Here is a 12,279-nt window from a genome sequence, read left to right as displayed (position 1 = left end):
CACGGGGCAGTATCAGGGAGACGGGACAGTATCAGGGACACGGGGCAGTCTCAGGGACACGGGGCAGTATCAGGGACAGGGGACAGTATCAGGGACACGAGACAGTAACAGGGACACGGGGCAGTATCAGGGACATGGGGCAGTATCAGGGAGACGGGACAGTATCGGGGACACGGGGCAGTATCGGGGACACGGGGCAGTATCAGGGAGACGGGACAGTATCAGGGACACGGGACAGTATCAGGGAGACGGGGCAGTATCAGGGAGACGGGACAGTATCAGGGACAGGGGACAGTATCAGGGACAGGGGACAGTATCAGGGACACGGGACAGTATCAGGGACAGGGGACAGTATCAGGGACAGGGAACAGTATCAGGGAGACGGGGCAGTCTCAGGGAGACGGGACAATATCAGGGACACGGGACAGTATCAGGGAGACGGGACAGTATCAGGGACACGGGACAGTGTCAGGGACACGGGACAGTGTCAGGGACACGGGGCAGTATCAGGGAGACGGGACAGTATCAGGGACACGGGACAGTATCAGGGGCACGGGGCAGTATCAGGGACACGGGGCAGTATCAGGGAGACGGTGCAGTATCAGGGACACGGGACAGTATCAGGGACACGGGACAGTATCAGGGACACGGGACAGTATCAGGGACACGGGACAGTATCAGGGACACGGGGCAGTCTCAGGGACACGGGACAGTATCAGGGAGACGGTGCAGTATCAGGGACACGGGACAGTATCAGGGACACGGGACAGTATCAGGGACACGGGGCAGTATCAGGGACACGGGGCAGTATCAGGGAGACGGGACAGTATCAGGGACACGGGGCAGTATCGGGGACACGGGGCAGTATCAGGGACACGGGGCAGTATCAGGGAGACGGGACAGTAACAGGGACACGGGACAGTATCGGGGACACGGGACAGTATCAGGGACACGGGGCAGTATCAGGGAGACGGGACAGTATCAGGGACAGGGGACAGTATCAGGGACACGGGACAGTATCAGGGACAGGGGACAGTATCAGGGACAGGGAACAGTATCAGGGAGACGGGACAGTATCAGGGACACGGGGCAGTCTCAGGGAGACGGGACAATATCAGGGACACGGGACAGTGTCAGGGACACGGGACAGTATCAGGGACACGGGACAGTATCAGGGACACGGGGCAGTATCAGGGAGACGGGACAGTATCAGGGACACGGGACAGTATCAGGGAGACGGGACAGTATCAGGGACACGGGACAGTATCAGGGACACGGGACAGTATCAGGGACACGGGACAGTATCAGGGACACGGGACAGTATCAGGGACACGGGGCAGTATCAGGGGCACGGGACAGTATCAGGGACACGGGACAGTATCAGGGAGACGGTGCAGTATCAGGGACACGGGACAGTATCAGGGAGACGGGACAGTATCAGGGAGACGGGACAGTAACAGGGACACGGGACAGTGTCAGGGACACGGGACAGTATCAGGGACACGGGGCAGTATCGGGGACACGGGGCAGTCTCAGGGACACGGGGCAGTATCAGGGACACGGGACAGTCTCAGGGACACGGGGCAGTATCGGGGACACGGGACAATATCAGGGACACGGGGCAGTATCGGGGACACGGGGCAGTATCAGGGACACGGGACAGTATCAGGGACACGGGGCAGTATCGGGGACACGGGGCAGTAACAGGGACACGGGGACAGTATCAGGGACACGGGACAGTATCAGGGACACGGGGCGGTATCAGGGACACGGGGCAGTATCAGGGACACGGGGCAGTATCGGGGACACGGGACAGTATCGGGGACACGTGACAGTATCAGGGAGACGGGACAGTATCAGGGACACGGGGCAGTATCAGGGAGACGGGACAGTATCAGGGACACGGGGCAGTATCAGGGACACGGGGCAGTATCAGGGACACGGGACAGTATCAGGGACACGGGGCAGTATCAGGGACACGGGGCGGTATCAGGGACACGGGGCAGTATCAGGGAGACGGGGCAGTATCGGGGACACGGGACAGTATCGGGGACACGTGACAGTATCAGGGAGACGGGACAGTATCAGGGACACGGGGCAGTATCAGGGAGACGGGACAGTATCAGGGACACGGGGCAGTATCAGGGACACGGGACAGTATCAGGGACACGGGGCAGTATCAGGGACACGGAACAGTATCAGGGAGACAGGACAGTATCAGGGACACGGGGCAGTATCAGGGACACGGGACAGTATCAGGGACACGGGGCAGTCTCAGGGACAGGGGACAGTATCAGGGACACGGGACAGTATCAGGGACACGGGACAGTATCAGGGACAGGGGACAGTATCAGGGACAGGGAACAGTATCAGGGAGACGGGACAGTATCAGGGACACGGGGCAGTCTCAGGGAGACGGGACAGTATCAGGGACACGGGACAGTATCAGGGAGACGGGACAGTATCAGGGACACGGGACAGTACCAGGGACACGGGACAGTACCAGGGACACGGGACAGTATCAGGGACACGGGACAGTATCAGGGACACGGGACAGTATCAGGGACACGGGGCAGTATCAGGGACCCGGGGCAGTCTCAGGGACACGGGACAGTATCAGGGAGACGGGACAGCATCAGGGACACGGGGCAGTATCAGGGACACGGGACAGTATCAGGGACAAGGGACAGTATCCGGGACACGGGGCGGTATCAGGGACACGGGGCAGTATCGGGGACACGGGACAGTATCAGGGAGACGGGGCAGTATCAGGGACACGGGACAGTATCAGGGACACGGGGACAGTATCGGGGACACGGGACAGTATCAGGGAGACGGGGCAGTATCAGGGACACGGGGCAGTATCGGGGACACGGGACAGTATCAGGGACACGGGGCAGTATCAGGGAGACGGGATAGTATCAGGGACACGGGGCAGTATCAGGGACACGGGGCAGTATCAGGGACACGGGACAGTATCAGGGACACGGGGCAGTATCAGGGAGACGGGGCAGTATCGGGGACACGGGACAGTATCAGGGAGACGGGGCAGTATCAGGGACACGGGGCAGTATCGGGGACACGGGACAGTATCGGGGACACGTGACAGTATCAGGGAGACGGGACAGTATCAGGGACACGGGGCAGTATCAGGGACACGGGGCAGTATCGGGGACACGGGATAGTATCAGGGAGACGGGACAGTATCAGGGACACGGGACAGTATCAGGGACACCGTACAGTATCAGGGAGACGGGACAGCATCAGGGACACGGGGCAGTATCAGGGACACGGGGCAGTATCAGGGAGACGGGGCAGTATCAGGGACACAAACAAAAGAACAAACAAAGAACAAAGAAATGTACAGCACAGGAACAGGCCCTTCGGCCCTCCAAGCCCGCGCCGACCATACTGCCCGACTAAACTACAATCTTCTACACTTCCTGGGTCCGTATCCTTCTATTCCCATCCTATTCATATATTTGTCAAGATGCCCCTTAAATGTCCCTATCGTCCCTGCTTCCACTACCTCCTCCGGTAGCGAGTTCCAGGCACCCACTACCCTCTGCGTAAAAAACTTGCCTCGTACATCTACTCTAAACCTTGCCCCTCTCACCTTAAACCTATGCCCCCTAGTAATTGACCCCTCTACCCTGGGGAAAAGCCTCTGACTATCCACTCTGTCTATGCCCCTCATAATTTTGTAGACCTCTATCAGGTCGCCCCTCAACCTCCTTCGTTCCAGAGAGAACAAACCGAGTTTATTCAATCGCTCCTCATAGCTTATGCCCTCCATACCAGGCAACATTCTGGTAAATCTCTTCTGCACCCTCTCTAAAGCCTCCACATCCTTCTGGTAGTGTGGCGACCAGAATTGAACACTATACTCCAAGTGTGGCCTAACTAAGGTCCTATACAGCTGCAACATGACTTGCCAATTCTTATACTCAATGCCCCGTCCAATGAAGGCAAGCATGCCGTATGCCTTCTTGACTACCTTCTCCACCTGTGTTGCCCCTTTCAATGACCTGTGGACCTGTACTCCTAGATCTCTTTGACTTTCAATACTCTTGAGGGTTCTACCATTTACTGTATATTCCCTACCTGCATTAGCCCTTCCAAAATGCATTACCTCACATTTGTCCGGATTAAACTCCATCTGCCATCTCTCCGCCCAAGTCTCCAGACAATCTAAATCCTGCTGTATCCTCAGACAGTCCTCATCGCTATCCGCAATTCCACCAACCTTTGTGTCGTCTGCAAACTTACTAATCAGACCAGTTACATTTTCCTCCAAATCATTTATATATACTACAAACAGCAAAGGTCCCAGCACTGATCCCTGTGGAACACCACTGGTCACAGCCCTCCAATTAGAAAAGCATCCCTCCATTGCTACCCTCTGCCTTCTATGGCCTAGCCAGTTCTGAATCCACCTTGCCAGCTCACCCCTGATCCCGTGTGACTTCACCTTTTGTACTAGTCTACCATGAGGGACCTTGTCAAAGGCCTTACTGAAGTCCATGTAGACAACATCCACTGCCCTACCTGCATCAATCATCTTAGTGACCTCCTCGAAAAACTCTATCAAGTTAGTGAGACACGACCTCCCCTTCACAAAACCGTGCTGCCTCTCACTAATACGTCCATTTGCTTCCAAATGGGAGTAGATCCTGTCTCGAAGAATTCTCTCCAGTAATTTCCCTACCACTGAAGTAAGGCTCACCGGCCTGTAGTTCCCGGGATTATCCTTGCTACCCTTCTTAAACAGAGGAACAACATTGGCTATTCTCCAGTCCTCCGGGACATCCCCTGAAGACAGCGAGGATCCAAAGATTTCTGTCAAGGCCTCAGCAATTTCCTCTCCAGCCTCCTTCAGTATTCTGGGGTAGATCCCATCAGGCCCTGGGGACTTATCTACCTTAATATTTTTTAAGACACCCAACACCTCGTCTTTTTGGATCACAATGTGACCCAGGCTATCTACACCCCCTTCTCCAGACTCAACATCTACCAATTCCTTCTCTTTGGTGAATACTGATGCAAAGTATTCATTTAGTACCTCGCCCATTTCCTCTGGCTCCACACATAGATTCCCTTGCCTATCCTTCAGTGGGCCAACCCTTTCCCTGGCTACCCTCTTGCTTTTTATGTATGTGTAAAAAGCCTTGGGATTTTCCTTAACCCTATTTGCCAATGACTTTTCATGACCCCTTCTAGCCCTCCTGACTCCTTGCTTAAGTTCCTTCCTACTTTCCTTATATGCCACACAGGCTTCGTCTGTTCCCAGCCTTTTAGCCCTGACAAATGCCTCCTTTTTCTTTTTGACGAGGCCTACAATATCACTCGTCATCCAAGGTTCAACACGGGGCGGTATCAGGGAGACGGGGCAGTATCGGGGACACGGGACAGTATCAGGGAGACGGGGCAGTATCAGGGACACGGGGCAGTATCGGGGACACGGGACAGTATCGGGGACACGTGACAGTATCAGGGACACGGGGCAGTATCAGGGAGACGGTACAGTATCAGGGACACGGGACAGTATCAGGGACACGGGGCAGTATCAGGGACACGGAACAGTATCAGGGAGACAGGACAGTATCAGGGACACGGGGCAGTCTCAGGGACACGGGGCAGTCTCAGGGACACGGGACAATATCAGGGACACGGGGCAGTATCAGGGAGACGGGGCAGTATCAGGGACAGGGGACAGTATCAGGGACACGGGACAGTAACAGGGACACGGGGCAGTATCAGGGACATGGGGCAGTATCAGGGAGACGGGACAGTATCAGGGACACGGGGCAGTATCGGGGACACGGGGCAGTATCAGGGAGACGGGACAGTATCAGGGACAGGGGACAGTATCAGGGACACGGGACAGTATCAGGGACAGGGAACAGTATCAGGGAGACGGGACAGTATCAGGGACACGGGGCAGTCTAAGGGAGACGGGACAGTATCAGGGACACGGGACAGTATCAGGGAGACGGGACAGTATCAGGGACACGGGGCAGTCTCAGGGACACGGGACAGTATCAGGGACACGGGGCAGTATCAGGGAGACGGGGCAGTATCAGGGACAGGGGACAGTATCAGGGACACGGGACAGTAACAGGGACACGGGGCAGTATCAGGGACATGGGGCAGTATCAGGGAGACGGGACAGTATCAGGGACACGGGGCAGTATCGGGGACACGGGGCAGTATCTGGGAGACGGGACAATATCAGGGACAGGGGACAGTATCAGGGACACGGGACAGTATCAGGGACAGGGGACAGTATCAGGGACAGGGAACAGTATCAGGGAGACGGGACAGTATCAGGGACACGGGGCAGTCTCAGGGAGACGGGACAGTATCAGGGACACGGGACCGTATCAGGGAGACGGGACAGTATCAGGGACACGGGACAGTACCAGGGACACGGGACAGTGCCAGGGACACGGGACAGTGTCAGGGACACGGGACAGTATCAGGGACACGGGGCAGTATCAGGGACACGGGACAGTATCAGGGACACGGGACAGTATCAGGGAGACGGGACAGTAACAGGGACACGGGACAGTATCGGGGACACGGGACAGTATCAGGGACACGGGACAGTATCGGGGACACGGGGCAGTATCGGGGACACGGGATAGTATCAGGGACACGGGACAGTATCAGGGGCACGGGACAGTATCAGGGACACGGGACAGTATCAGGGACACGGTACAGTATCAGGGACACGGGGCAGTATCAGGGAGACGGGGCAGTATCAGGGAGACGGGGCAGTATCAGGGACACGGGACAGTATCAGGGAGACGGGGCAGTATCAGGGACACGGGGCAGTATCGGGGACACGGGACAGTATCAGGGACACGGGGCAGTATCAGGGACATGGGACAGTATCAGGGACACGGGGACAGTATCAGGGACACGGGGCAGTATCAGGGAGACGGGGCAGTATCAGGGACACGGGGCGGTATCAGGGACATGGGGCAGTATCAGGGAGACGGGACAGTATCAGGGAGACGGGGCAGTATCGGGGACACGGGACAGTATCAGGGAGACGGGGCAGTATCAGGGACACGGGGCAGTATCGGGGACACGGGACAGTATCGGGGACACGTGACAGTATCAGGGAGACGGGACAGTATCAGGGACACGGGGCAGTATCAGGGAGACGGTACAGTATCAGGGACACGGGGCAGTATCAGGGACACGGGGCAGTATCAGGGAGACGGGACAGTATCAGGGACACGGGGCAGTATCAGGGACACGGGGCAGTATCAGGGACACGGGACAGTATCAGGGACACGGGGCAGTATCAGGGACACGGAACAGTATCAGGGAGACAGGACAGTATCAGGGACACGGGGCAGTCTCAGGGACACGGGGCAGTCTCAGGGACACGGGACAATATCAGGGACACGGGGCAGTATCAGGGAGACGGGGCAGTATCAGGGACAGGGGACAGTATCAGGGACACGGGACAGTAACAGGGACACGGGGCAGTATCAGGGACATGGGGCAGTATCAGGGAGACGGGACAGTATCAGGGACACGGGGCAGTATCGGGGACACGGGGCAGTATCAGGGACACGGGACAGTCTCAGGGAGACGGGACAGTATCAGGGAGACGGGACAGTATCAGGGACACGGGGCAGTCTCAGGGAGACGGGACAGTATCAGGGACACGGGACAGTATCAGGGAGACGGGACAGTATCAGGGACACGGGGCAGTCTCAGGGACACGGGACAGTATCAGGGAGACGGGACAGTATCAGGGACACGGGACAGTATCAGGGAGACGGGGCAGTATCAGGGAGACGGGGCAGTATCAGGGACACGGGACAGTATCAGGGACACGGGACAGTGTCAGGGACACGGGACAGTGTCAGGGAACGGGACAGTATCAGGGACACGGGACAGTATCAGGGAGACGGGACAGTATCAGGGACACGGGGCAGTCTCAGGGACACGGGACAGTATCAGGGAGACGGGACAGTATCCGGGACACGGGGCAGTATCAGGGACACGGGGCAGTATCAGGGAGACGGGACAGTATCAGGGACTCGGGGCAGTATCCGGGAGACGGGACAGTATCGGGGACACGGGGCCGTATCAGGGAGACGGGACAGTATCAGGGACACGGGGCAGTATCAGGGACACGGGACAGTATCAGGGACACGGGACAGTATCAGGGAGACGGGACAGTAACAGGGACACGGGACAGTATCGGGGACACGGGACAGTATCAGGGACACGGGACAGTATCGGGGACACGGGGCAGTATCGGGGACACGGGATAGTATCAGGGACACGGGACAGTATCGGGGACACGGGGCAGTATCGGGGACACGGGGCAGTATCAGGGACACGGGGACAGTATCAGGGACACGGGTCAGTATCAGGGACACGGGGACAGTATCAGGGACACGGGACAGTATCAGGGACACGGTGCAGTATCAGGGAGACGGGACAGCATCAGGGACACGGGGCAGTATCAGGGACACGGGGCAGTATCAGGGAGACGGGGCAGTATCAGGGACAGGGGACAGTATCAGGGACACGGGGCGGTATCAGGGACTCGGGGCAGTATCAGGGAGACGGGGCAGTATCGGGGACACGGGACAGTATCAGGGAGACGGGGCAGTATCAGGGACACGGGGCAGTATCGGGGAGACGGGACAGTATCAGGGACACGGGGCAGTATCAGGGACACGGGGCAGTATCAGGGACACGGGACAGTATCAGGGACACGGGGCAGTATCAGGGACACGGAACAGTATCAGGGAGACAGGACAGTATCAGGGACACGGGGCAGTCTCAGGGACACGGGGCAGTCTCAGGGACACGGGACAATATCAGGGACACGGGGCAGTATCAGGGAGACGGGGCAGTATCAGGGACAGGGGACAGTATCAGGGACACGGGACAGTAACAGGGACACGGGGCAGTATCAGGGACATGGGGCAGTATCAGGGAGACGGGACAGTATCAGGGACACGGGGCAGTATCGGGGACACGGGGCAGTATCAGGGAGACGGGACAGTATCAGGGACAGGGGACAGTATCAGGGACACGGGGCAGTATCAGGGACAGGGGACAGTATCAGGGAGACGGGACAGTATCAGGGAGACGGGACAGTATCAGGGACACGGGGCAGTCTCAGGGAGACGGGACAATATCAGGGACACGGGACAGTATCAGGGAGACGGGACAGTATCAGGGACACGGGGCAGTATCAGGGACACGGGGCAGTCTCAGGGAGACGGGACAATATCAGGGAGACGGGACAGTATCAGGGAAACGGGGCAGTATCAGGGACACGGGACAGTATCGGGGACACGGGACAGTAACAGGGACACGGGGCAGTATCAGGGACATGGGGCAGTATCAGGGAGACGGGGCAGTATCAGGGACACGGGGCAGTCTCAGGGAGACGGGACAATATCAGGGAGACGGGACAGTATCAGGGAAACGGGGCAGTATCAGGGACACGGGACAGTATCGGGGACACGGGACAGTAACAGGGACACGGGGCAGTATCAGGGACATGGGGCAGTATCAGGGAGACGGGACAGTATCAGGGACACGGGGCAGTATCGGGGACACGGGGCAGTATCAGGGAGACGGGACAGTATCAGGGACAGGGGACAGTATCAGGGACACGGGGCAGTATCAGGGACAGGGGACAGTATCAGGGAGACGGGACAGTATCAGGGAGACGGGGCAGTCTCAGGGAGACGGGACAGTATCAGGGAGACGGGACAGTATCAGGGACACGGGACAGTACCAGGGACACGGGACAGTACCAGGGGCACGGGGCAGTATCAGGGACACGGGGCAGTATCAGGGACACGGGACAGTATCAGGGAGACGGGGCAGTATCAGGGACACGGGGCAGTATCAGGGACACGGGACAGTATCAGTGACACGGGGACAGTATCAGGGACACGGGACAGTACCAGGGACACGGGACAGTACCAGGGGCACGGGGCAGTATCAGGGACACGGGGCAGTATCAGGGACACGGGACAGTATCAGGGACACGGGACAGTATCAGGGACACGGGACAGTATCAGGGAGACGGGACAGTATCAGGGAGACGGGACAGTATCAGGGAGACGGGGCAGTATCAGGGACACGGGGCAGTATCAGGGACACGGGGCAGTATCAGGGACACGGGACAGTATCAGGGACACGGGACAGTATCAGGGACACGAGGCAGTATCAGGGGCACGGGGCAGTATCAGGGACACGGGACAGTATCAGGGAGACGGGACAGTACCAAGGACACGGGGCAGTATCAGGGAGACGGGACAGTATCAGGGAGACGGGACAGTATCAGGGACACGGGGCAGTATCAGGGACACGGGGCAGTATCGGGGACACGGGACAGTATCTGGGACACGGGACAGTATCAGGGACACGGGACAGTACCAGGGACACGGGACAGTACCAGGGACACGGGACAGTGTCAGGGACACGGGACAGTGTCAGGGACACGGGACAGTATCAGGGGCACGGGATAGTATCAGGGACACGGGACAGTACCAGGGGCACGGGACAGTATCCGGGACACGGGGCAGTATCAGGGACACGGGACAGTATCAGGGAGACGGGACAGTATCAGGGACACGGGACAGTACCAGGGACACGGGACAGTACCAGGGACACGGGACAGTGTCAGGGACACGGGACAGTATCAGGGACACGGGGCAGTATCAGGGAGACGGGACAGTATCAGGGACACGGGGCAGTATCAGGGACACGGGACAGTATCAGGGAGACGGGGCAGTATCAGGGACACGGGGCGGTATCAGGGACACGGGGCAGTCTCAGGGACACGGGACAGTATCAGGGAGACGGGACAGTATGAGGGAGACGGGGCAGTATGAGGGACTCGGGGCAGTCTCAGGGACACGGGACAGTATCAGGGAGACGGGACAGTATGAGGGAGACGGGGCAGTATCAGGGACTCGGGGCAGTATCGGGGACACGGGACAGTATCGGGGACACGGGACAGTAACAGGGACACGGGGCGGTATCAGGGACACGGGGCAGTATCAGGGAGACGGGACAGTATCGGGGACACGGGACAGTATCAGGGACACGGGACAGTATCAGGGACACGGGACAGTATCAGGGACACGGGACAGTATCAGGGACTCGGGGCAGTATCAGGGACAGGGGACAGTATCAGGGACACGGGACAGTATCGGGGACACGGGGCAGTATCAGGGACTCGGGGCAGTATCAGGGACAGGGGACAGTATCAGGGACAGGGGACAGTATCAGGGACACGGGGCAGTCTCAGGGAGACGGGACAGTATCAGGGAGACGGGACAGCATCAGGGACACGGGGCAGTATCAGGGACACGGGGCAGTATCAGGGACAGGGGACAGTATCAGGGAGACGGGACAGCATCAGGGACACGGGGCAGTATCAGGGACACGGGGCAGTATCAGGGACACGGGGACAGTATCGGGGACACGGGACAGTAACTGCGACACGGGACAGTATCGGGGACACGGGGCAGTAACAGGGACACGGGGCAGTATCAGGGACACGGGACAGTATCAGGGAGACGGGACAGCATCAGGGACACGGGGCAGTATCAGGGACACGGGGCAGTATCAGGGACACGGGACAGTATCAGGGACAAGGGACAGTATCAGGGACACGGGGCGGTATCAGGGACACGGGGCAGTATCGGGGACACGGGACAGTATCAGGGAGACGGGGCAGTATCAGGGACACGGGGCAGTATCGGGGACACGGGACAGTATCAGGGAGACGGGGCAGTATCAGGGACACGGGGCAGTATCGGGGACACGGGACAGTATCAGGGAGACGGGGCAGTATCAGGGACACGGGGCAGTATCGGGGACACGGGACAGTATCGGGGACACGTGACAGTATCAGGGAGACGGGACAGTATCAGGGACACGGGGCAGTATCAGGGACACGGGGCAGTATCGGGGACACGGGATAGTATCAGGGACACGGGACAGTATCAGGGGCACGGGACAGTATCAGGGACACGGGACAGTATCAGGGACACGGTACAGTATCAGGGAGACGGGACAGCATCAGGGACACGGGGCAGTATCAGGGACACGGGGCAGTATCAGGGAGACGGGGCAGTATCAGGGACACGGGGCGGTATCAGGGAGACGGGGCAGTATCAGGGACACGGGGCGGTATCAGGGAGACGGGGCAGTATCAGGGAGACGGGACAGTATCGGGGACACGGGACAGTATCGGGGACACGGGACAGTATC

The 12,279-nt window shown here is 58.7% G+C and overlaps 1 protein-coding gene across 1 annotated transcript in view; it reads right to left on the bottom strand.

Annotated features, from left to right (window-relative positions):
* septin3 (septin 3) overlaps positions 1-12,279 on the bottom strand; it is a 172,972-nt gene that overhangs the window by 74,620 nt on the left and 86,073 nt on the right. The gene's annotated exons all lie outside the window — the stretch shown is intronic.

The sequence above is a fragment of the Scyliorhinus torazame genome, chromosome 29 (assembly GCF_047496885.1).
Source record: "Scyliorhinus torazame isolate Kashiwa2021f chromosome 29, sScyTor2.1, whole genome shotgun sequence".
Classification (NCBI taxonomy): domain Eukaryota; kingdom Metazoa; phylum Chordata; class Chondrichthyes; order Carcharhiniformes; family Scyliorhinidae; genus Scyliorhinus; species Scyliorhinus torazame.
This window is presented reverse-complemented; position numbering and strand designations above follow the sequence as displayed.